This window comes from Sturnira hondurensis, unplaced genomic scaffold (genome assembly GCF_014824575.4).
Source record: "Sturnira hondurensis isolate 20B ecotype Veracruz unplaced genomic scaffold, ASM1482457v3 Scaffold0022215, whole genome shotgun sequence".
In the NCBI taxonomy this organism is placed as follows: Eukaryota; Metazoa; Chordata; class Mammalia; order Chiroptera; family Phyllostomidae; genus Sturnira; species Sturnira hondurensis.
In genome coordinates, this window is record NW_028094846.1 from 12,609,121 (window position 1) to 12,634,290 (window position 25,170).

Genomic DNA, 25,170 nt, shown 5'->3' on the forward strand with positions numbered 1-25,170 from the left:
ATATTAATAATAACTTTGATGATGATGATGATAACTACCACTTTAGACAAAGTATACTCTATTTTAAGAATAGTGAGTAATGGTGTGCCTTTTGGCTTCTCTTTACTCTCTCCCTTTCCCATGCTTTATTCATTTACTTTAAAGGTCTTGATTTTTTTTCTTTCTTTTAAAGTTTTACTGATATTTCTCTTTTGTGTCAATAATTTCATCAGTTAATTAGATTTTTCTATCAACACTAGTCAATACTTGGGGTTTTTTTTTTTTTTTTGCTTACAGCCCTTTTTTTAAATCAGCAAGTGTCCTCTCCTGAATCAATGGTCTTGCCGCCTTCTTATTGCTGAATGGCAAATTGATCATACAGTCACCAAAGCCCTTTCAATACCAGTATCATCCCATTAAGTGATTTCCACTTTTTTTTTCTGTATCTGATATTCGAGGCCATAGTCTCCGATTTGTGTAGAAATACTACTGGGATGATGCAGAAGCCATTTCGATACTCTCCAGATTGCACACACACCCTGCAGCCCTTACACCATCATTCCGCTGCTCCCTCCCATACACTCGGTTTTCACAGCGGAAAAACGAAAGCTCTGCTCATTTCCCCCTCTTTGAGAGGGTCTGGTTTTCTGGATTTAGACTCCAGAATATTTTTGTTTGCCTGTGTCTCTTGAATTGTTCTGCTTTCATGTATGTTTCTGCTTATGGGCAGTAACACTTCCAGTCTCCCTTCTGTAGGTTGTTTGCATTTGGCTTTGGTGTGAAGTTCTGGAAAACGATCTTTTGTTGGTTCTTCTCCCCTTAGAAAGCGCCTTGCTTGCAGGTTGCATCTCCGCCGCTCAATCGTCTGTCTGCCATCTTCTCCCAGGTTCTTTTCAACTCCTGACGATTCCTGAGCCCTCCATCTATGTCTCGCGCACCTGTTTCTGAGGCACTAATCCAATTTTCTGCATTTGATTTTAATCTTTACTGTATGCAGTGATCTTACTTCTTCTGTCCCGGACTGAGTGCATCCTGCTCTATTCACGTGTCTTCCCGGGGATGTTTCTTTTTATCTCCCTGGGAATGAATGCCAGCTGTGTCCTGAAAATTTCTTGCATGGTGTGCGAGGTTTATTTCGGGGGGATTATTATTGCTTCTCAGATCTTCCTACGTTTTCTTTTTTATTTTGAGCAATGTAACTTTCTCATTAGGGTCAGATTTTTTTTTCTGTTTTTTTTTTAAATATTACATCTCCAATTTTTGGAGTGTTCACCATATGGAAGCTGACTTTGTTCATTTCCACCTGTCTGAGGGGTTGGGAACAGGACTGTCAAAGACGATCCTTTTATTCTCTACTGTCCTGTCCTTTCAGTAACCAGCAGCACAGTTTCTTTGGTTGAGATCGTGGATCAGACCGTGTTGAGGTGACATTTTCTTCTTGTCTCAGCCACGTGGTTACAGCCAAGATTTCTCTCTTGAAACAGGTTGTTGGAGCATTTTAAAAAATGTATGCCATTTGTGTGGTACATTAAAACTAAAAAAAAAAATTCTTCTGGATTTTCTCAGTTCTTATTACTCCTGATGGATGTATATATTTGATTTATTTACATATTTTTCGTTAGTGAATTTTCAGACAATCATATGTAGAGTTTTTCCCTTTAACGTAAGGAGATAAAGCTTTTCCTTCCCATTCTGATTTTTTCCAGATTGGAATTTGGCATTTGATAACAATAAACCTGGGGTCAGTGGGGTACGATGGTGAGGTCTGGAGCCAGAGGCAAGTGGCGGTGGGTCCTGATCACACTGAGTGACCTGGGTGACCTGGGCAATTTAAAAATATGTCTGAGTCCAGTGTTTTCAAACTGTGAAACAGTAAAAGTAATACCTGCTTTACAAGATCATTGTGAAGATTAGATGTGGAAAGCCCCTAACGAGTTGCCTGCACGTGGCAGCTTCCTGAGAAGTGATTGCCGCTGTCCTTAGTGTCAAGTTCAAAGTCGGTTCTATGGTTATGAGTCAAAGGGTGCGAAAGCTATGACTCCAAATTCACGGTTACAGGGTGGAGGGTGCCACTGTAGGAAAATAAAATAAAAACAACAGCCCTGGACCGAAACTCAGAGATAGGAGGTTCTGCCTGTACCTTGCTGTGTATTCTCGATCCCGTGACTTCATTTCTGAGGGTCAGTGTCTCATCTAGAAAATGAAGGGGTCCCCAACCTCACTCCTAACCAGTTCTCTGTGTCTTATTGCTCTTGTGCATATTCAAGTCCTGTTTTGTTTTTTATTTTTTCCTGCATATCTGATCTTTTTACTCCACTGTTTAAAGCCCATCCCACCGTGGCTTCCTATTGTTGGGGAGTGGGGGTGGGGATTCTAACCTGAGTTGGAGGACCCCGGCACGGCCTCTCTGGGCTCCCCTCACCCCTCATCTCCTGGCTCATGCTCTGGCCAAGCTCCTTCCCACCTGTGGCCTCGCCCAGGGCCGCCTTCTCTCCTGTCTCCCTGGGCCAGCTCCACTGACCCTCGTCTCAGCCCAAGCGCCCTCACCTCGGGAGACCATCCTCTCACCCCTTCACCAGCCCTCCTTGCCCCCCCGCACAGATTTCATTTGGGCATGAACGCTACATGTCTTCTGGTCACAGTTGTAATGAAAGTTACTTGTGTGCCTGTTTGCTTTAGGACTCCTCTGGCTGTTAATGGCTGCGTCCCGCTACCTCGCTTGCTGCCGAGCATGTCCTAGGGCTAAATAAGTATTCTTAGAGAAATGAATGAATAAGGAGATAAATGGAACCTTCAACACAGTGCTAAAGGAGGCACCGTCTTTGGTTTTCAATGCTTGCCACAGATCCAAGACTGAGCCAGGTTGGATGGCTCACGAACTTCAAAAATCAATGTTCTAAAATACTTGCAGCTATTGGCTCTTTCATGTAAGGAAAGAGTAACATTGAATTACCTGGTGGTCATTTTCAGTGAGAAGTGTGCAGCTCTGGTCACATTGGGGCGGGGCTGGGGGTGGTGCACAGCGAAGCCCCCTCTTCTCTGTCTCGTAAATGTCTTGGCCTCGCAGGTGCACCTGTTTCATTGCTGTATCCAGACTTGCCACCGGTTCATGATACTCAGACCCCTGGGGACTGGAGCTGGTGGCAGGGGGAGTGTCCCCGAGAGTAGGTGGGCCCTGTCAGGGGGAGCATTCGCCAGGGCTGTCCTGATTTTCCGGGTTTTCTTTGGACCCTAACACCTGTGCGACCTTGCTTGGCCCACCATACGCACTCTGAAGAGGACTGGTGCGTGCGTGGTGCTCGTGTCCTTCTCTTTCCCTGCCAGGATGATCCTGCCTTCCCTCAGGTGCCATTCACTAGTGTGTGGAGTGCTGTCATGCCCGCAGCTCGTGGGAACCTCATACTGTAGGGAAATCCAGCAGATGTTTTCATGTCCGCTTTAAACTACTTTAAAACAAGGAGAAGAAAGTCTCGGAGGGATAGTCCTTGCCAGCTGTCCCCTGAGATTCACCTTAGCATGCAGTGGGAGTTAGAGTTTAATTTTATGAATGTAAATCGCCCAGAGTTAGGGAGGCAGGAAGTTCAGACCTGAGAATCAAACGACTAGTCTTTGGATGCCTCGTCAGTTGCTCGTCAGCCAACTTTTCGGCACCTTCAGTTTTTTGCTTCTTTCCGTCTCACCTCGAAGGACGAAACACAAGGATACTCTTATCAATTACTTCTTTTACATATCTAGCTGGGTTTTTAATTTTAATGATGTAGACTGTAGAGTTTAGGACCCTGTTCTGTTATTCCCACAGTGATTCAGCAAGTTTGTATGTGCATATATATACATTTCCTCACCCAAGGACATGCTTATTGATATTAGGGGGAAGGGAGGGAGAGAGAGAGGAAGAGAAACATCAATCAGTTGCCTCTTGTATGTGCCCCAACTGGAGACAGAACCCAAAACCTAGGCATGTATCCTGACGGGGAATCGAACCTGTGACCTTCCAGTTTACATGATGGTGCTCCACGCAACTGAGTGATACCACCCCGGGCTCAGCAAGCATGTATTGAACAACTTCTGTGTGCCAAGAGCTATCCCAGACATTGGGGATAAACTTGGGGTAGGATTCCCCTTTTGGAGGAGCTCGCAACATAGCAGACAGCGTGGATACAGAAATTCATCTGGTGACACTGTATAGGTAGGCTGGTCTGGGAAGTGATCGTTTCTCCACAGGGCAAGCCACGCTCACTGGATAGTAAGAAGAAAAGTGGGAATAAGGGATCACTCCAGACAGAGAGTACGGAAGGGCGAGGTAAGAAAGTCCCTGGAGTAGAGAAGAGTCCAAGGTAGTTGAGGCAGAGAGAAGCAATGGAGGAAGATAGGTCTTGAGAGGCAGGTTGGGTAGACCGGAAGGTCTCGAGATGTTGAAGCTCAGGCACTCTCTAGGCGACGGGAAGCCTGTGATCTTTTTCAAGAAGGTATGTGACATCAGATTTTAAAAAGAACCGCCACCAATGTGTCCCCTTTTAGCAATTCTGAGTTCCAAATTGCAGATTATGGGAGCTAGGGGAGAAGTGAGAGTACAACAGGGTTTTGTTTTTGTTTTTGTTTTTTTTTGTAGGAAAGTGGGTCCTATTCACACTAGCAGTCATTTCTGCGAGTATGGTAAGAATGACTCAGGACAGCTGTCTGGGACCTTGGAAAGAGGGGTCAGTGAAACTGACCAAGTGGCTTTGCCTTCCGATGGCTGGTCAGCTGAGGAGTGAGTGGTCCCTGATTCTCTGACGTTGGGACTCTTTTCAGCCCTCTAAACACGAAGACACTAAGTAAAACCTAAAAGAAATGCTTCTGGCGAACGTGCCCAAGGACAGAAAAATCTTGTTTTCCATAAACCACATCCAAAGCATAAAACCATAAGGTCAGAGGTCTTCGCTCTCTGAAATCGTTCCCGGCCGTTTCGCAACTCCTTATGGCATCAGATGCATGAATCATGTCACACCGCATAATTCCTGTCGAATGTCATTTTAAAGCAGCGATGACAATACCGAGGAAATGGTGAATTGAGAACCTGTTTTCCCTTTCTTTCCTGTGAAAAGGCTGACCGAAAGCAAATGTGGTCCAATGGGTGGACTTCACTTTTGTTAACGCAACCTGTGGTTTCTTGCATGTGTACCTAAAGCTGGGTGCCTGCACCGCAGAACTAAATTCCAGTCACGCCCAAAGTCTTACTGTTCCGTCTCAGGAAGAAGTCCAAATACAGAACAACCCACTTGTCGTCTTCCTGTGGACTTGGGGAAATGTATTTGGAGTATTACCTTCCAACAGTTTGGCTGTTGCCTCAGTCAAAACCTTCAGAATTTTCCATTGGCTTTGAACCCTGGCAGTCTACCTTGAATGAAGTCATTTCTTTGAAAAGGCCAAGTTGATTATCCTAAGAAACTTGAAATGATGTAGTTCTCAGCATCAAGTTCTGTTGTTCTTCCTTTCTGATTAGGACATTCAATCACTAAAGAAGAAATGGGAAGGAAGTTCGTTCTTGTAGCCATTAAACGTGAAAGATGAATAACTTTCCATCCTGTTAACAGGCAGTCTGCAGAGGGGAGAGCTCTGTGACCGTGGTCACATCTTGTAGTCTCTCGGGCCTCAGTTTCTTCATCTGAGTACAAGAGATTTAAACCAGCTGACATGAGAATAGTTAACACTTTATGAAAAACATGTGTTTCTCTTACATATAGTCCTGGCATAAACACTCTACAGCTGCTGTGTAAACTTTACACGAAACTGTGTAAGTTCCAGGGTTCCAGATTCCTTCTATCTTGTTGCTCTGCCATGTTCAACACACTGCTTTCCTCCTGTGGTTAAAAATGCTGCTGCAGCCCCTGCCCTCGTGTCCATATACCACCCAATAGAAAGAGGGAAAAAACCAAGGGGAAGGCACACCCTGTCCTTCTAAAACAAGATGTAAAGCTGACACACAGCTTCCATTCATATCCCCTTGGCCAGAACATAGTCAGGTGGTCATACCTAGCTGTCAGAGAGGCGGGAGATGGCTGTGCAAGATGTACTTACCATGCACACTCTACCATATGGGGGGGGAGGGTAAGACCTCTGAAGACAACTCCCAGTCTCCTGTGAACATCCGAGGTCCGGATGTTCATTTAAAGTAAATGAAATACAGATTACACTTCTTCCCTCGTTTTCCAGTAACAAATAGCGTGTGATTTCCCCACCCCGGAAAGTGCAGTTTTATTTGTTTGTTTATTCTAAGCAAACATTCTAAAAAAGGATTATCTCAGAGCATCAGCTTCGGGGATGAGGCTCACGCTCATCATTAGCAGAGACAGCCTTGACCTTTGGATCTGCTGCACGTCCGGCCTGCTGTCCTGCGCCCGAGCCGACTGAACCATGGCTTCACTTCCTTAGGTCCCGGGGCCAGGACTTGTTATAGGTGGCCTGTCTGCATCTCTTCAGGTGGCAGAATAAGGGTATAAATCCTGTCTTCAGACCCTAGCGGAGCTGACAGGGAGAAAAATATCAGATCCGTACACAGGATCTGATGCTGGGAGATCACACCGTGGTTCCCGGATACTGTGGAGGGCCCAGACAGCCTGAGTTGTTCATCGGCTTCTCTGGTTAAAACTTAAGGAGCAATGGCCTGGCTGTCGTCCTTTGCATGATGAGCTGAGTGGACCTGGCGGTCCAGATGGGAAACTTAGGATCTTAATTGGCTTTCTGAGAAAGGTGTGCCATGGAGTGCCTCTCCACTGAATTACCAGGAGGCCGTGGGCAGACGCAGGCTGGCGTGCAGTGTGGCTCAGCCAGAACCGTCTGAACTTGAGTGGGAAGGTGACGGCATCCAAGTGGCTTCTGGCCAGGTGTGGCACATCAGCTTGGCCAGCTCTCCTCTTACCGTTTCTCCAGTGCAGAAGTTCCTGAATGTGCTGAAGTCGAATGTTCTGGGAAAGGAGGGATGAGGGTGGTTAATTGCCTGAACTGTGATTTTGTTTTTGCTTTCAGGCAAGTTCCTCCTCCGTGCGGGGTGCAGTCATCTCTGGTTGTCAGCATGTTATTGTCACAACACGTCGGGAGGCTCAGCGGCTTAGCCACTTACCGCTGGGTAATTAATTGAGCAAAAGCCCCAGCCCTTCTGGGGAGATCTCCCCAGGTGTGGGGACATTGGCACATAGGACAGGCAGGGCAGCTCCTACGATAATACTAACGGCGACCACTACGCGCCGGGCAGCGATCTAAGTGTTTTTACAGGCATAATTCACTTAGTGCTTATCAATAACAACCTTGGAGACGTCTTTAATATCCCTACTTTAGGAATAAGGAAGTTGTAAGCACTTCCGTGACTTGCCTGGGGAGGTGCAACCAGTAGAAATGGAGCTGGATTCGAAGCCAGGCTGGCTGGCTCCAGGGGCTGGAATGAGCTAGTCGCCGTTCACAGTAGCATTCACTCAAGGGTGGAAAATTATAGGATCAACGTGATTCAGAGAGAGGAAATGCATATTTCAGCAAAACCCGTCTTTCATTGTGGGGAGGTTAGAGATGAGCACCTGACAGGCAGGTCAGCATTGTGAGCTGCTCTGAGAGTGAGAATCCTTTACCCTCCCATAGGTGGAGAATTCACAGGGTTTGTGATGACGTGACCGGCCGCGCTCTCGCGTTCTTAGGTCTTTGGATAATCTCTGTGGCGTACAAGTCATGTGGAGAACGTAGCGACGAGAAGACAAGAGTGATCATCCTCGTGTTTGCCTGGGGATCCTGCAGACCCTTGGGAGAAAGCAGATCAAGTTCACTGTCATGGCCCAGAGCCCCTGCCCGAGCTCACAAGCCTGCCTCCCATGGCCACGACATCCTGAGAGGAAAGAAAATTTCGGATCCACAGCCTTGTCTGTAACTGTCTTTGTGAACAGGGCGTATCCGTTAGGGAGTGACAGTGTTGTGTCACCAAAATGTCCTCCCACCCAAACCTGGGAGAAGGAAAGCACATCATCCAAATAAAAGGGCCGAGGGCCGCAGAAAGAGCAAGGCCACATTGGTTGGGGGCCCAGATGCACCCCAGCAGGGGAGAGAGAGCCCTCCCTCACCCCGGGGAGAACATCTGTGTGTGCTGACGGAAGGGGAGGGGGGTGGGGAGGAGTGGCTACAGCCCCTCACAAAAGCCCGCATCCAGGACAGGACAGGTAGGCCAACCCAGGTGAGGGCCAGGTGTGGGAGAGGCTGCCCATCATAGGTGTCCCTGGAGCAGCGCAGAGCAGCAAGACAGCTTTAGTACCCTAATACTGCCCTGGGTTTCTCTTCCAGAAAACAGGGGGAGGGGGAGGGGCATGGGGGCCCCAGCAAGTCTCCTGAGAAGGGGCCATCTTTTCACCCACACACGTACAGAGTTTTCATCCGCAGATCAGTATAGTCTGAGGAAGCAACAATGGTAATCAAATTATATGATCACAGATTAAGTGAGAAGTCAGCTAGGTAGTTTAATAACCATTCAAAGCCTCTGAGTCACTCATGTATGTGATTAACATTTTTGTTGTATGTCTTCTGCAACCTATTGGTCTTAGCGTTTGACCGTAGACACCTGGCTGTTTAGGAAGGCTTTCTAGAATTTCCCTGGGGTGTCATGTCCACTGAACTGCTGCAAAAAACAGATTTATTTTTCTCGAAATGTTTTTTATGACTCTTGGTGGTAGAAATTTGTATTTAATAATGTAGTGAAACATCAAAAATCATGTTCATTTTTAAAAATAACTGAGTAGCCATTTGCCTTCCTTACGGTGGAACTGGAGGGTGCTGGTCGTGGGGGGCCTTTTAGGGGGTTCAGATGCTTTTCTCTAGTGAGAGTGTCATTCTGGTGTCTCGCAAGTATCACTGAGTTCCAATCTTCTTTGTAGCTTTTACATATTTTCCAGAACCGTTTATACTCACCAGGAACCAAAGCCAAAGAAATACTCAGTGGAGTTCATATTTGACTTGAGACTGTTACAATGTTTCGTTTAAGCAGTTTGGGAAAATAGAGACATTTAGTTCCCATTTAATCCCAGTCACTCTTGCTTTTTCTGGTTTTGACATTCTAGCTCAGCAACATTAAAGGGAATTAATATTTGGATTTAGATCGCTTCTGATTTAGGGATCATAGTTTGAGGTTCAATGTCGTGCCTTTTATTAAAATCACTTAACGTTCTGCCCTGACTGGTGTGGCTCAGTGGGTTGGGCATAGTCCCGCAAACCGAAAGGTTGCTGGTTCGAACCCTGGTCAGAGCACATGCCTGGGTTTGCGGGCCAAGTCCCCATTTGGGGGAGTGCAGGAGGTGCCCAATTGGTGGTTTTTTCCCTCTCTTTCTCCCTCCCTCCCCCTACCTCTAAAAAAGTAAGTAGATAGATAGATAGATAAAATAACTTAAAAGTTTTGTGCTTTTTTGAGAAAGTCAAAGCGAGATGATTACTTCTACTTCCAAACTCAACTTCAGTGGTTACTCCTTTTATAAGATTAATCATTTTGTGGAATTTTTAAATGATAAGAGAGCAGCTCACAGGTTGAGGCTTGGTGGCCCGCAGTTTCTCGTTTCCTAATAAATCATTCGGGACTTTACACTGCGTCTTGTCCTTTGCATTTCTGATGGTGCATGGCATACATCCAAAAGAACATTTGAAATTCGAGAAACACAGATCAAAGCAACGAGATGCCATTTTTCACCCATTAGTTCAGCAAAACTGCTTAGGTTTGATGGTGTGCAGTGCCGGCAGGGTTTGGAGAAACCAACATTCTCGTGCTTTGTCGGTGCAATTATACGTTGCTGCCACCCTTTGGGAGACAGTTTGCCAACATCTGTCAAAGTTTTTAATGTATATTCCTTTGATCTAGGTAGTCCTCTGTTACCGCATAACAAATTACCACCAGCCTTAGCAGCGTCAACCAATAAGCACTTATTACCTCACCCAGTTTCTGAGTTCAGGAGCTGAGCGCAGTTCAGGTGGGTGGTTCCGGCTCCAGGTCTCTCGCGAGTTTTCCTGCTGACAAGGGCTCCAGCTGTCCCTTGGCTCCCCTGGGGCTGGAGGGTTCATTTCCAAGCTCACTGTTGTGGCTGTTGAGAGGCCTCGGGTCCTCACCACCTAGGCCTTCCGACCGGCTGCCTGAGTACCTTCACAAGGTGGGTCATTGTCTCCCCCTGAACGTAAGAACCGAGAGAGACAGAGTGCACACGAGAGAAAGCCCCGCTGGGACACCACAGTCATTTATGAGCTAATCTTGAAAGCGACATACTATGATTTCTGCCTTAGACTCTGGGTCACGTAGATTGACTCCAGTACATGGTGAGAGGGGACTACACAAGGGGTGAAAACCAGAAGGCGGAGATTTGGGGGGGCTTCCTTGGGGGCTGCCAACCACATGCGGCTGCTTTGAAACAAACAAAAACCAACCTGAATGGCCATCTCGATGCTAAATAGATGATGGTACCTCATACTGTGGAAGATGTTGCAGCCGTCAAAATAAGAGCAAGATCTACATTGCAGGTATAAAAATGTATTTAAAACACATTATTAAATAAAGAATCATGGCCGAGAGTGCTGTATCCTATATTTACATAATTTTTAACTATACAGATCGATGTAATCTGGCATAGCATACATGTCTTTTCTGGAACGAAATACTGTTACCAGTGATTGCTTTTCATCTTTTTCACTTCCTTTATTTTCCTAATGAGTAAGTTGTTTGGTTGTTTGTTTTCGGTTACAGTTTCCACTCACTATCATTCTGTATCAGTTTCAGACACACAGCAGCATGGGTTAGACAGTCACGTACTTTACAGAGCGGTCCCCTGGTATTTCCAGTACCCACCTGGCCCCATACACACTCATGATATTGCTGTCGGCTACGAGGACTCCCTCTGCTCTGCCTCTTTAAAACTGAGAACTGGGGCACCAGAGCCTGCACCAGCACTCCTGCTGGCCTCCCCTTCCCCCCACCCGCCATCGTCCCCTTCTGTCCCCATCCTCTGGGCCCTCGCCACTGCACAACGCAGGCCTTTCTCTCCTGGGTCCCCGGGGACTGCAGGAATTGCGGGGCCGGGACTGTCCATTCCCACCCTGGCCTCAGCGTGTCCTTTGCGGCCTGTCTTCCTGTTGTGCAGGGAGCAGGCTGAACGACAGGTGGAGGCTTCCTGCCTCAGTATCGCCAGCCAGTTGGGCAAGAATTTTTGTTGTAACAAGTTTTGCAAGTTCCAGGACGCCCGGCTCACCTGGAATCGTATGAATCATTAGATTTTTGTCTCCCTTAGTTTTCCTCCCAGTGTATTGGCCTGTCTAAAACTTCCCTGATTCCCATGCGGCCTGTGGAGGTACCGCCGGTCTGACTCTGATTTCTTCTCCAAGCAGCACGTTGCTCTTTTGCCCTGGGCTGAAATGCCACCCTGAAAATTCCGCTCTGATTTATGAAATTACGAAGTGTATCTTTGCGTCTGCCAACTTCCGCGTCTTACTCTCTGTCGAATCCTTCCTTTTTTTTTTTTTTACTAAGTGTGAGTAAATCTGCTGGATACCTTCAACGTGCCCCAATTTCTTCCATTGCAGCATCTCCATGGCTCCCTTTTTTATTAATTCATTCCACACACGTGCACTTAGCACCTACTTTACAGCAAACACTGTGCTAAGAACTGGAATGGAATTGTGAGCAAAAACCCACCGTCGCTGCCCTAATAGATTTTACTGTCTAGTATAAGAGACCGATCCTACACAATTAAGCAGAAGAATCGATGACTACAGACTCCAAGAAATGCTGTGAAGGAATAAGCCAGCTGCATATGTAAAAGCAGGGTAAGTTGCAAGGCCAATAATACAGTGCCTTTGTGCAAATTAGAAAAGGCCACACCTTCTGAGTAGATGGAAAGAAAGTCCCTCCAGGTACATGCAAACCTGTGGGAACACAGTTTGGCAAGCTGACGGAGCCTTTTTCTGGTTCACACAAAGGAATCTTTCTCCAGCCAGATACAGCCTAGTACCAGGGCATGTGACTTGGCCAGTAGAACAGCCTGCGCCTCCCCCCACCTTCCCTGGGAGCCCTCACTGAGAGAGAGCACAGTCTGCCCAGCCGAACCCCAGGCCCTGGAGCCTGGCGGCCCTGGGGGAGCTGGGAGGGCTGGGATGAGACCCGAAGGATGAGTAGGTGTTACTGCAACGATGCGGGAGGGGTGGGGGGGAAGGCCGTGGAGAGTCTTCCAGACAGAGGAAATCAGCTTCTCTGAGTCCCCGAAGTAGGAGAAAGTCTGGGATAATCCAGGAACTGGGACTACAGAAAGCGCCCAAGAGGAGGGGCAGGCTGAGGTGAAGCCAGAGGGTCCGGACTGTGCAGGGAAGGACCTCCTGGGACCAGCCAGTAGGGCCAGATTGAAGGTGGCCTTGAAGGCCAAGCTAAGAAATTTAAAATGGACCACCATTCTTTTGTTTATACAGGATCCGAATTATTCTGCCTTTTTGGGGTCTATAAATATAATCAATCTCTGTTTATGTAAGTTCGTGTTTAGGATCCTACTTCCCATCCAATTAATGATACATACAAATTTATTATTTTTCTTCCTTAAAAAACGGCAAAGGAGCCTTGACTGATAGAGTTCAGTTGGTTGGGCGTCAATCCCCAAAGCAAAAGGTGGCCAATTTGATTCCAGTCAGTGCATGTGCCTGGGTTGGCTGTTCGGTCTCTGGTCGGTGTGCTCATGAGAGACAGCTGATCAGTGTTTCTCTCTCATGTCAGTGTTTCTCTTCCTCCCTTCCCCATAGTGTAAAAATAAATAAGTAATCCTTTTTTCAACCCCCCCCCCCCCAGCAAACCGAATCCTTGCTCTAGGCAAGTCCTCGGGATGCCTTTGGGGAACATGGTTCTGAGAACCACAAGGAGGAACCCTGGGAAGTCATAAGGAAGCTCTGTTCTCGTCCCCACAACCAGCACACATGCGCGCGCACACACACGTGTGGACATACGCACACCGCCACAGGAATGTCCGCTCCCACATACAACATGGAGAAAATGAAGCCTGGTATGTTTTTCTGTTTCACCTGAAATGTACCATCTGAGTCATTGAAAAACTTAAACCGATTAATTGAACATCTCCCATCATTCATGAGAACAATCAAAGTGAACATCCTGTTCTCTGGGAAGGTGGCATGGAGGGACTTTCACACAAGAACTGTAGGAAGGGTTGTTTGACATTCGTAACAACCCGAAATGTTGACCCAGGACATCAGGCTGTGTATTTCCATCTGTGTACTCAACAAACAAAGGAAAGGTGTCCTATCCATGAACATTTTTACCCTTTTAGTTGTTGCTCTATAAATATTTTATTCTCTGAGTTTCTGTTAATAACACGGCATTCCCCACCTGTTCTCTGCCTGTGGGGCGTGTCTGAGGGCCCTTTCTGGCTGTTTGATTGCCTCTGTGATGTGTGACAACTCAGGTGCGGAGCAGCGTGGAGGGTCCTGCCAGCCAGGCAATCCTGGGACATTCGTGGCAGGTGATTTTTTTTTTACCCGTATCTCTTTTCTTTTTGAATGAAAAATTTATCAATAAAGTCCCCCGGTGACTAAATTTCCTACTTATTTTTACGTAGTCATATAGTATAACTTTAGATGAACATATATGTCACTGAGAACACCTAATCATATGCAGAAGTTCCTCCTAGGGTTAAAAGACAAAATGGAAGAGTTGACTGGAAATGTTAATGGATGTTTTTCCATAAGGTACCAGTAACCATTGTGTATTGTTATGTGAAAACAAACAGTATAAAAAAACATCTAAGCCCTGGCTGGTGTGGCTCAGTGGATTGAACGCAGGCTGCAAACCAAAGGGTCGCTGGTTTGCTTCCAGTCAGGGCACATGCCTGGGTGGCGGGCCAGGTCCCCAGTAGGGGACACGTGAGAGTCAACCACACATGGGGACACGTGAGAGTCCACCACACATCGATGTTTCTCTCCCTCTCTTTCTCCCTCCCTCTCTCTCTAAAAATAAATAAGTAAAATCTTTTTTTTAAAATCTAAATAGTAATTAAATATGAAGGAAAGCTTATTGTCCCATATCAAGCTGTAAAGTCTATTAATGTCCATTTTAAAGACCTTTTGGAAGGAAAGTAGATCAATTTGTTTTAACTCTGTGGGCTACTGAGTTATTTTCATCCCATTTTTTCCCAAGGCAAATTGTAATGCTGTCTTTTTATCATTTGCTGAATTGTAAAATTTAGCTTATTTGCTAAATTTCTTTTGGCCAACGTCTTCATTTCACCTGACAAGGCCAATGATCAGGCATCATGGTAGGCATTAACTACTTCTGGCATTCCGAAGGAGTGAAGTCTCTCCTAGTTTTGGAAATGTGGACTTACTGAGCTTCATGAAAACGTAACTGGCTGCCAAGAGCCTGAGATAGTCGAGTTAGTGACATGATGAAAAAACACCTATTTTTAGTGGATTTTTTCCAACTTGATTGAGGTATAATGAACAAGAGTACATATATATAGGGTGTATAATGTGATTCAGTATAGGTATACATGGGGAAATAATTACCAAAATAAGTTAATTAACACATCCATCACTCGATGTAGTTACTTTTTTGTTTACAGTGAGAACACTTGAGATCTCTCTTACTGAATCTCAAGTCTACGATACAGCACTATTAACTCTAACCCCCATGCTGTACGTTAGATCCCCAGAACTTAATCATCTTGTAACTGGAAGCTGGCACTCCTTGACCAGCCCCTCATTGCCCCCACCCCCTACCCATCCCTGCAAAAAAAAAAAAAAACACGTATTTTCTGATAAGAAAATAGTGTTGGGCAGGGTAGCTATGAAAAATTTTAAAAGATAAGTGAAAAGAAACTTGCTATCTCAAATATTAAAAGATGTAATAAAGCTATGATGATTAAAAATGTATGGCTGGCATAGAAATCAATGGAACAGAATAGAGAACCAGAAATTCTCACACAGACACATTTATGATCACTGGAACACAGCAAACCAATGGGGGAAGAAAAGAATTATTCAGCAAACCACATACCAAAATAAACTCCAGAGAGCTAGAGAATTACATGGTTTTTAAAGAAAAAAAATTTAAATTTAGGAGTAAAAATAGGTGACTATTTAACCAATACTGGGGTGGGGAAGGATATTGAAATATAAAAACAGTGAAAGAAACCACAAGGGAAAGAATTACTTTATTCCATCATGTTCCCACAGAGATAATTATGAGTGTGAGGAACTGCACCAAGGCAAAACACCACAAGTAAGTGGAGGGTTTCCTGGGGAGGGATCCTGGGTTAATCCAAGGGCAGAGACTGTGATCCGACTGGTCTCCCCGTGGTGGACACAGAGCGGTGGTTCTGGAATCTGGAAGGACCAGGAATCTGAGCAGTAGATCTGAGCTCAGTTGCACTGCCTGTGTTTGCCTCCTTCTGTCTAGCTGCACCCCCACTGCACCCCTGCTGAACCACCCAGCGTTGGTTGGCGGGAGAGAAGACCCATTACCTACTCTGGCGGGAGCAGATTCTCTAAGAAAAAGATGTGAATTGGACAGAAAGGGGCTCCAGCCGGGCAGAGATGACTCACGCTTGCTGTGTGCGAATCTGAAACTCTTTAGATCAAAAAAGTGCAGTCAACACTTAACAGATAAATGCCACCCTGTGAAAAAATAGTTGCAACAAATACTACAGAAAAAAAAGGCTTAACATCTTTTAATGTAGAAAATGTTTTTGTCAGACAGTAAAGATATTCCTAACAACCTAGTTGTTTAAATGGGCCAAGGATATGAAATACATAATTTACCAGAAAGAAAAGAATAGACATGGGGAGAGAGGATTAACCTTATTAGTAGCAAAAAAAGATTTTAAAAAATACTAAAATAATTTTTTTTGTCTAGGAAATTGACAGCATTTTGTACCTTTGTATGACTCCAAGGAACATAAACTAATTCCATTTTTTCTGGAGAATGACTGTTGGATTTCCATTAATAATCCCAGGCTCAGAGGTTATTTCACCAGCTATCTTGATTTTTTTTTTAAAAAAAAAAGTTTAGAATGCACATAAATCACATCGTGCTATTTTATTCTTAAATCAAAAGGTGTCCGTATATATGCTTCCTGTTTGCCCAGCTCTGCACTCCACACTCCAAATGTGCTATTTTATCTTTGCAATCACATGGTCATGGTCTTTACTACAATTTTACCCAAATAGAGGCTTCAGAGTCAAGTTAAAAGTGATGGCTTTGAACCCATCTGCTAACTGGGTTAGAGCACCCCATTCATTCACTCATTCATCCATCCCTCCATTCAATGAATGGAGTGAACACCAATCTAAGGAAGTCTCTGTATAGCAAAAATGTGTAGGCTGTAGTTCATGGCCCACTTCCCTGGAGGTGTAATTTATAAAAATAAAATCTAAATACAATAAAATTTATGAGCAGTTCCTTAAAAATGCCTTGTAAGTTAAATTGGATTCTTTTAATTCAGTGGCTGGAAGATTCTTAAAAATGGAACCTTTTTCTTTTTTACTATAAAGTTCAAAAGTGTAGTGTGTGTCTGTGTCTAACAACAGTGTAAACATTCCCCGAATCCCGGAGACCTTGACCTTCTTAGGTAAATGACAGTCTTCTCTTCCACCACCCCCCACCCACCCACTCTATGATCCTGCTGTATTTTCTTCTTACTGATTCTCACTACTGGACTCGATATTGCTTATATATTTGCTCATTTTTATTGCCCTCAGACTTCACTAAAATTAAAGCACTAGCAGGGTGCAAACTTTAATCTTTCCCCCCCTTCTCAGTCCCTAGAACAATGCCTGGCACGTAGCTAGACTCAATTCCGTTAATGTGGAATGAATGAATGAATCGACCCATCAGTCGATTTCTCTGGCTCTATCTGCTGTATGGGAGCAGACTCCTCTTGTCCTTTTTGAGGTTCCTAAACAGTACCTGGGATTTCAAGGAGATACCTGATAGGTGACTTTGAACAGAGTCACAGAGTCTCAACACTACCAGGTGGCATTGCTCTCCCCCCTACCCCTCACCCACCCTGCCTGGCTTCCTGTGGGGTCTTCTGCTGGACCCCCAGAACCAAGAAGCCATCAGTGCACTGATGCAGCCCCTCGGGACCCGAGCTGAGGGCACCGGTGTCCACAAGCAGATGGTGCTTCTCTCCTTATGGAATAATTCTCACTGAGTCCACCCTTCTGTGGAAATGCATTGCTGGCCTTCTCTCCTTACGTGGAATGTGCATACAGACATACCTGCATGCACATACTCACAAACACACTTGTTACCCTCCTAGCTACCTTGTACTCCCAAGGTCTTTTCAGGTGTTTGGTAAAGCCCCCCCTTTATTTCACTCCCATGGGGGCAGTGATCACAGGGAGCGTGTTGTGGGAGGGGTGGGAGGCCTGGCTGAGTCAGAAGTTCCCATGAGGAAACATCCCTCACAGCTCCCTGGGACACCGGAGCTCTCTCCTGACTCAGCTGACCAGCCTCTGGCAGAAGACACAGTTTCCCTGGGGACAACGTGGTGCTGGACACACTGTCCCTGCGTGAGCAGCCCACAGCCCCCAGGTCCTCTAGACACAATGGACCCCTGGCGTGAACTCACTTTCACCCCAGGCTGGGATGACTGCTGGAGGAAGATAAAGCTTTGTGCTTCCTCTCGGCTTTGTTTTGAGGTCTATTCTAGAAAGATACGTAAAAAAGGTTATCTTAATTAGTAATTGCTCACTCCTCTCCTTCATCCTCCAAACACACACCCACAGATACCCACAGAGACACACAAGCAAGGCACACTGATACATGCACAGACACACTCATGCAAGACACACACAGACATACACATGTAGATAAACACAGGCCCATGCATACAACACCCATGCACAGACACAGACACACACACTGGGAGGCCTTCCCAGCGATCACCACAGGCTGCATTCTCCTGGGGTTTTATCTGGTGTCTTTGGGTAAGCAGCCGAGGCCCAGGAGAGCTGGCTGCAGCCTGGGCTGGCTCCGAGCGCCCCCACCCCCAGCCTGAGACAAGGAGCCCGCAGTGCCTGCTGACACCCGGCTTTGCGCGTCAGCCTCACATGCAGACCCTTTCTCCGGTGCGGGCAGAGAGACTCCGGCCTCTGCTGGTGAAAGGAGGTTTTGTTCGAAGAAGGCTGCTGGGGGCTGGGCCATGCCACCCAAAGAAAGAATCGGGGCAGGGGATCCTATTTATGTAAAAGCAAAACAGGAAGGAAGGAATCTCTCCCACCGTCACTACCGAGTGTGACCACAGCCGATCATTGTTTCAGGTTTGCATACTTGTGGAATCCTTTTAACCAGGAAAAAGGCTGTTAAGTTTTATTTTGGAACAATTCTGTGGGTTTTGAACCAGTGAAGGAGGGAAAACAGGACCAGCCATGCAAAGGGGACATCGGCACAGGGACAGGGCCCAGGGGGACCGGGCTGAGGGAAGGAACTGCACAACACCCTTTGCGGGGGGAGGGGGGCGGGGGGGGCGGGGAAGGTGATCTGACTGTTGGGGATAACAGCTATAATTTCAGAAAGGGAAAGATGAATGGAGGGGTGTCTCAGCTCAGACAAGCACTTCAATTTTTCTGTCCAACTGAGTCATTCTGTGATGAAAGTGGCCCAGAGCATCACAAGGCTCACTAACCTTTGTGTCTCCTTCCCCTCCCACTCTGTTCCCGAAATGCTAGTTGTGGGGATTTTCTATCAGTTTTTATCTTGCTTTGAACAGCAGCGTTTCTCCTCCTTGGTAAACATTGCCCCCGCTTAAGGCTGTTTCCTGATGTATCTGTGGGCCTGGACCGGCAGCTTACCCGTCCAATTAGAATTCTCCACCTCTGTGCCCGACTCTCGAGAATATCAATGCGGGGAACAGGAATTGATCCGTTATTGTTGCTGCCATGTGGAGTTAGCCTCAGAGGCTCAATTTAAAATGTTTTCCCCTTCAAGTTGCAGTTTCCACGTAGGAAGCATGTAGATTGATTTTGGTGCTCTTTGATTATATATTAGTTTGGGTTTATTTTTAAGTACTTTCATTTTAACTTAATAAAAAAAAACACCACCTGTATATTCGTAGTGCTACCACAGAGAGCAACTGATGGAGCCGTGAGTTCTAGGTGAGGCCGCTGGGATTGGGGCAGGGCTGTTCGGACGTGAAGTGGGACCTTCCGGGGGGACTTCACCAGCGAGTGTGCAGTTTTCTGCTCAAGGCATGTACCTAGGTTGGAGGCTTGATCCTCCGTCCAGTTCAATGTTTCTCTCTGTTCCTTCCTCTCTCTCGAAAAGCGAGGGAAAGTGTTCTCAGATGAGGATAAAAATAAAAATAAAAGGCAAGGCAGAATATTTTTCGAAAATTCAGATTTTTTTTTCCAACTATTGGAGTGTCCTCTCTTCCCAGAAAATCTGTAATTAGCCAAGAGTCATTGTTTAGGTATCTTGTCTGTGGATAAAGGATCACCTACGTGGGCTGAACAGTCCCCTCCCGGTGGCCAACCCCAGACCAGCACACCCTGCTCCCCCAGAAGCAGGCTCCCAGGGCTCTCCAGTGTGACAGGCGTGACCTCCGGCTCACCATCATGAGCAAGCCCGTCCCTGGCAAAGATGCCCCCTACGACATGAAGTCTTCCCTTTATCTCGAATGAGCCTTTGATTATAGATTAATGAGATGGTGACTAATGGCAGCTCTTCAGTTGGGGCCTGTTTTAATAGACAGACAGGAGTTCTTTTTCATTCATTTGCCAGTTGCCTAGATGTAAACGGTGTTCTCAGGTGTGCTGAAAGGCCTTCTGTAAACTATTAATTCCGTTAAGCATTGCCTAAGCACTCTTAGGTGCAATCTCATCTGTCTGTGTCCTCGATGAGAAATTTTGGGCCAAGGAGGTGTCATTTCTGGCCTTGGTGGAATAATCCAGTTCTAGTGGTGAGCATCTCGTTGTTCCTGTATTTCGGAGCTGCTTGCATCACTGCCCCCTCAAAGACAGGAGAGTGTGTGCCCCTAGTGTCCAGCCTACGGGGTGGGGAGTGGAGAAACTTCCTGTTGAACCTTGCCAAACTTCCTTGAGCAGGGCTGGAGGCCCCACACCTGATATAATTAAGTAGGTGTCTCCTGGGTGACAGCGTACATTCTGTGACAAGATGAAGCCCAAATCTGGCATCTCGGAATCAATTGGTGTGAGTGAAAGCGCCTGTAACCAGTTCACTTGCCGGAGCCCCAATACCACACTCAAAGTGTTTTCCCTCCAAAATCCTTGAAACTGGTCCCTAAAAAGCCACTTTGGGTTCTAAAAGTCGGTAACATTGCCTACTGAATGAATGGGTGTATTTTTAGGATGTCTTTAAATATAAATACCACTTTGGTTTTCTTCCCCTGTTTTTTTAAAAAAAATCATCTCATTTACACCCACCAAAAAGGCTTTTAGGGTTTTCTTTTTTTAGCCTGCATCCCAGAATAGTCGTCTCCAAGTTGCCAGCTGAGGAAGGACCTCTGTGTTGTGTATGCCGCCGCAAGCTATTTCCAAGCACAAACGAAGTGGTTTTTAAGAACAAGTACACGGAGTCGTTCATGTGGTTTTGTGTGTAGCCGGGAAAACCACTTCACCCCAGCACTCCAAAAGCTGTCAGGTCTTCTAATCATAAGCAATAGTGATCTTGGACTTGAGAACAGGGAGGGGAAAAAATCACGTTTCACTTAGTAACTCTCAAGAAGGTAAATGGTTCTTCCAGCAAAATGGTGTTAGGTGGTTCACCTCCACTTTGAAGCCACAGTTAACAAGAGTAATGGGTCTTCCTGGGTAACCTAGGAAGACGCCCATAAGCTTGGATAAACTCCGGGGGCTAATTTATTGCTCACATTCCTGTCTGTACAACCTGCCCATCAACAAGTGTCCACTGAGTTCCTTTCGCCTCAACTGCTATTGCCGTTGCCTAAATTATCAGGGCTGCGCCTGTAGCTTGAGTGCCTTCCACCCAAAGTCCCTCAGTCCACGGGGAGAAGCGATGTATGAGCAGGGAGGGAGTGAGCGAGGCCATGCAGTCACATCTCGGTAAATTGTCGCTCCCCACATAGGGCCTTGCAGCATGTGCAGACGATTCTTAGTCCCTTATAAGAAGCAAGTGTTCAAGTTCTACAAACGTGTTAAGTGATGGCCTTAATAGATACTCTTCCGTCAAAACAATGTTGGCCGCTACGAAAATTATTTTGTACAGTAGGCACAATTGTAGATGATTTTCTGAGTGTTTTGATTTTTCAGCTACCCTTGACTTTCCATACTGCGTTAGTCTCAGGTGCACAGCGTAATGGTTAGACATTTGGATCCCTCATACTGTGGCCACCCAGAGAAGGCCACGTGACACTGTCCACAGTTACCCCAGTGTCATTGGCTGTTCCCTGGGCCATACTTTATGCCCCCGTGACTATTACGTAACTGTCCATTTGTATTTCTTCATCCCTTCCCCACTTCCGCCCAGCCTGCCAACCCTCCCCTTCCATCTGGCAACCATCGGTTTGTGGAACGAACCATTTTTTAGAGCACTATTGAGAGTTCAGAGAAGGATATATATTTATAAACATTTATAGGTCGATACATATTAATTCCTGGTGGCACGGCCTTTGGATCCGGGTCTGCATGTCCTTTGGCCTTTCGTGGGTGAGCTGCATCACGTTCTCTGCCTTGGGCTGAGCGTGCGTGGCCAAATTCAGCCCGAGCCCCGTCGTTGGACTTCCTAACCTTCCTAGTCCTCTGCATTTACCGCCTCGTGATTTCGTAGCACGTACTTAGGTAATTTAGCTTAATTGGAGAGCCACAGAGTCAGAGCTAAGATTTCCTCGCTGCTAATGTTTTGGTTCCACTAATTTGGTTTTGTGCTTCCTTTAGCTCACGGATTCTATTACCTGCCCCAAGACACAGCCTTTATACCATCAATAACGCCCTGGAGACAGCGACACCTTCTTTGGGCTTAGCACCTCCGTTTCATTATCTTTTAATTGAGTTCTCGGACCTGCAAGTGGGAAGGAAAATAATGGGTGATTAGTTGGCTCTACATGAGGAAGAACCTACTGCCCATAGAATGAATATCACTTATTATAAAATTTCTTCTGCCGTGTTGTGTCGACCAACAGTTACCAGGCTGAGGTTAAACGGGTTTTAATTAAACATTACAAGCTCACCCTACCCCAAGGGATGACTTTGTGAAAATCCAAAGAACACCAAGGGAACAAAACCCCCTAACGTTGTTCAATAGCGCCCCCTAGCACGTATAATTTCAGGCTATCAGACCAGGAAGCAAATTCTACTTGCCATTTCCTCTCTAAAAACTATGTTTTTATTACATGAATGGTTATGTTGGCGTGTTCTTCGCATGGTTCCTGACTTGGCTATCTGAAGGTAACTATAAACCAAGGGTAGCGTAATAGAGCAGAATAGTTTCTTGTGCAAATATTTTCCAAATGACATGACTTCAACTCCGGCTTCTCTTCTGTTCTTCTGGTTGCTGTGTAAGATTTTTGTTTTCGTTTGGAGTAAGTCGTACAGGAAAGAGAAAGGGGCAGAGCCAGGGGGTTCCTGAAGGAGATGGTGGGAATCCACAAGGTAGACATGGTATATCGAGCTGCCCTTGGGGGGTGTGAAGAACACAGCCCGTGGAGCCACCCTCGGGGGGGCTATGTGATCTTGGGAAGGCGCCTCATCCACTCTGTGACTTAGTTTCCTCCCCTGTAACACGGGTCCATAGTCATAGTGCCCGTCTCACAGGGGGCATTGCCGTTAATACACACAAACCACATCAGCAGCGGTCATCACCATCATCTCACTGTGGATACTTGTGTGTGGTCATGACCTACCGCCTGGGCTTTGACGTCAGAAAGACACGAGTTCAAACCCTCTGGGAAACCTTGGGCAAATTGCTGAGACACGGCTTCCTCGGCTCTAAATGGAGATAATAATAACACCCACTGCACACAGCTGTAGGATGAGACAATGCACACAAAGTGCCCAGATTGTATTAGGTAGGGCAGGAAGAATAGAGATGGTACCCTTCCTTTCCTTCTGAAATGCCAGGAAAACAAAAGTTAAAGGACTCTGCAGAATAATTATACTCCTCTAGGACTGAGAGAACAGAATACAACATAACATTCTGCAAGGTGGAAACAGATAGAGTGGGAACTGACTTAGCAAACCCAAGAAAGCCAATTACACTGTGAAGTGAACAGAAGGCTCAGAAATTGCTGGCTCCCGCCGTCTCTGGAAATGGAGGTGAAAGTGGCCTGAAACGAGAGGATGCACTGTACGTCAGTATCAATAGCAGAGGCGAGGACACCACACTGAAATCTGGGCTTTGAAGTGCAAGTCTGCATTCTGAACGTGGAGGGCCTTGGTTGCCTTCCCCGTCTGGCTCCCAGGATGTTGGCAAGGAGGTCTGGACTCTCCAAGACAGGATGAGAAGCACCTTTTCTGGGATCCCTGCCAGCTCCAGGAAATAGACCCAAGCCCACTGCCCTTGGCAAGTCGAGAACTAAACAGCCCTGTCACACCCCTGAGGCCTACAGCCCACATGCCCCTCCCCGTGTGCCCAGTCAGCTGGCTAGCGTCCCCTGCTTAACTAGGACAGACAGCAGGGGGCCAGACCTGGGTCTCTTGAGGGCAGATCATTATCTGATCATCTGTAAGGCATCTTAGTTAGGCTTGTTCATGTTTTAGGATCTGTTCATTGCTTGCTTATCCCAGAACACCCCTGGATTGCTCCTGAGGTGTACTGACCACAGAGCTGGCACTCGGTAACTGCCTGCTGATGTCGTCACACATTCCGCCATCACAGGCCAGAGCGAGTCACCTGCTGCGTGTCCCACCCCCTACTGGCGCACAGTTCAGAATGAGAAGGTGAGCTTTGAGCGTCCAGCTGCTTTGAGAAGAACCCTGCCGCTTCCGGAAGCTCCACCGCAGAGAGAAAGGAGGCCTGGATTACAGAACGGGTTCTCAGTTCTGCCACCGGCAGGGGGACCTTCGTCAAGTCCTTTACTCTGTACAGACAGCAGTTACCAGCCATATAAAACACAGGAGCTGGACTCTTCCCTCCTTTAGGGGGCCTTCCTTGCTCCCAGTGACCCACGACATTAGGGCAAGAAACGTTTCGGGACAGAACCCTGAGGTTGACCTGGTTACTTCCTAGAAGTGTGTGTGTGTGTCATATATATATATGATACATATATCATAATGAATTTATTGTTAGTAGTAAATATAATACATCATGAGGATAGGTAACAATAACATCTAAGAATGACTATCTCTCCTCTCCCAAATGCTGCATCATTGACTTTAGTCTCAGTGAACAGGATACTAGTGCTGTGTGAGAGACATCCCATTGCCCCCGTTTGGCAAAGGAGGTAGCTGAGGCTCGGCTCACAGACTCAGGATGGCAGAGTCTGAAGACCCGCCCCCCCCCCAGGACCCTCTTCTCTGGACCTCACACGCCCCTCTTTTCTGAACACCGGTGCCTCCCCAGTGAGGCTGTCGAACTCACCCTACTTCCCTTGGTTCCTTCTGGTCCGGAGTCTGGCTTCGTTGCCTCTCCCTGGAAGCTTCTATCTTTCCCTGGTAAAGTGGGCTGACTTTGGAGTCACACACAAACCATGAACCCTGTTTTCTTTCACAGTGAGTTTGCTCTGAGTTCTCAGAGTCCACGGGCATTAAAAGCTTCTGAGTGTGTGGAATTACGTATCGTTAAAATTCTTGCTTTTCTCAGCCTCGGTGGGATGTGTGTGTAGTTTTTCCCAGTGTGTCTGAACTGCGGGTCCCTGCTGTCCGTGGCTTATGTGACATGCCAATGTCCCTTGAGATTGAAGACTGTATCAGCTTACAAGTAAATATTTTCACAGACCTTTGTACATGAATCTGTTTTCTGTTGGTTTGGGAGTACGTAAAAATAAGGAGAGACCATAAAATAATAGATTAGATGAAGCAAATGAGAAAATCTTTTGAAAGAAGCTTCGGGGAGACTGGAGGCGAGAGTTCCCTCCAACCTTGGCTATGCATTTTTTTAATTTGGGTAAAATATACATAATATAAAATTAACCATTTTAACTTTTTTTATTATTTAAGATTTTGTTTATTTGCTGTTCTTTTAGAGAGGGAGAAGTGAGGGAGAGAAACATCAACGTGGGAGAGATACATCGATCAGCTGCC

The 25,170-nt window shown here is 46.4% G+C and overlaps 1 protein-coding gene across 1 annotated transcript in view; it reads left to right on the forward strand.

The window, feature by feature from the left end:
- The window catches only part of CUNH1orf21 (chromosome unknown C1orf21 homolog), a 116,173-nt gene that overhangs the window by 52,375 nt on the left and 38,628 nt on the right, over window positions 1–25,170 (forward strand). The gene's annotated exons all lie outside the window — the stretch shown is intronic.